The sequence below is a fragment of the Triticum dicoccoides genome, chromosome 3A (genome assembly GCF_002162155.2).
Source record: "Triticum dicoccoides isolate Atlit2015 ecotype Zavitan chromosome 3A, WEW_v2.0, whole genome shotgun sequence".
NCBI lineage: Eukaryota > Viridiplantae > Streptophyta > Magnoliopsida > Poales > Poaceae > Triticum > Triticum dicoccoides.
The window spans coordinates 471673282-471673822 of NC_041384.1; positions in this window are offsets into that span (position 1 = coordinate 471673282).

Consider the following 541-nt stretch of genomic DNA (forward strand, 5'->3'; position numbering starts at 1 on the left):
GGATCGTGCGTTGAAGTTGGCCTAAACACTAAAACGTACTTGTGCCTCTTTTTGGTTGTGATCGTGCACTGATGTGATCCGGTGTGCTATGTCATCGGACGCATTTGAATTTCAAATTTGACGGACATTTAGGAGGTGTTTGTTTTCGATGAGTGGTAACGTAAACGTAAAGGGGAACTGATTACACACTGTAACAACACTGGAATGGACAAACCTCGTTCTGTTTTGTTCTGCAGTGTAAAGGAAACAAATCAAGAACAGATCAGATCGAGATTTGCAGGAGGAGCTTGATGAAGGAGGAAGAGATTGATCCAGAGACGGGCCTTGTTGCTCCTCGTCGGCGGCTTCGGTGGTACATCCTCGTCGGCGGCTGTGGCGGCGGCTGGCTGGCGTGGTCGTTCCCGGCGACTGGATCAGGAGGAGAGGACCGAGGGGAGGCAGCGACGCTGGACTCGAAGCGGGTCGATCGAGGGGAGGTGGCGGCGCTGGACTTGAAGGGAGGTGGCGGAGGTGGCGGTGCATGCGGATCGAGGGGAGGAAG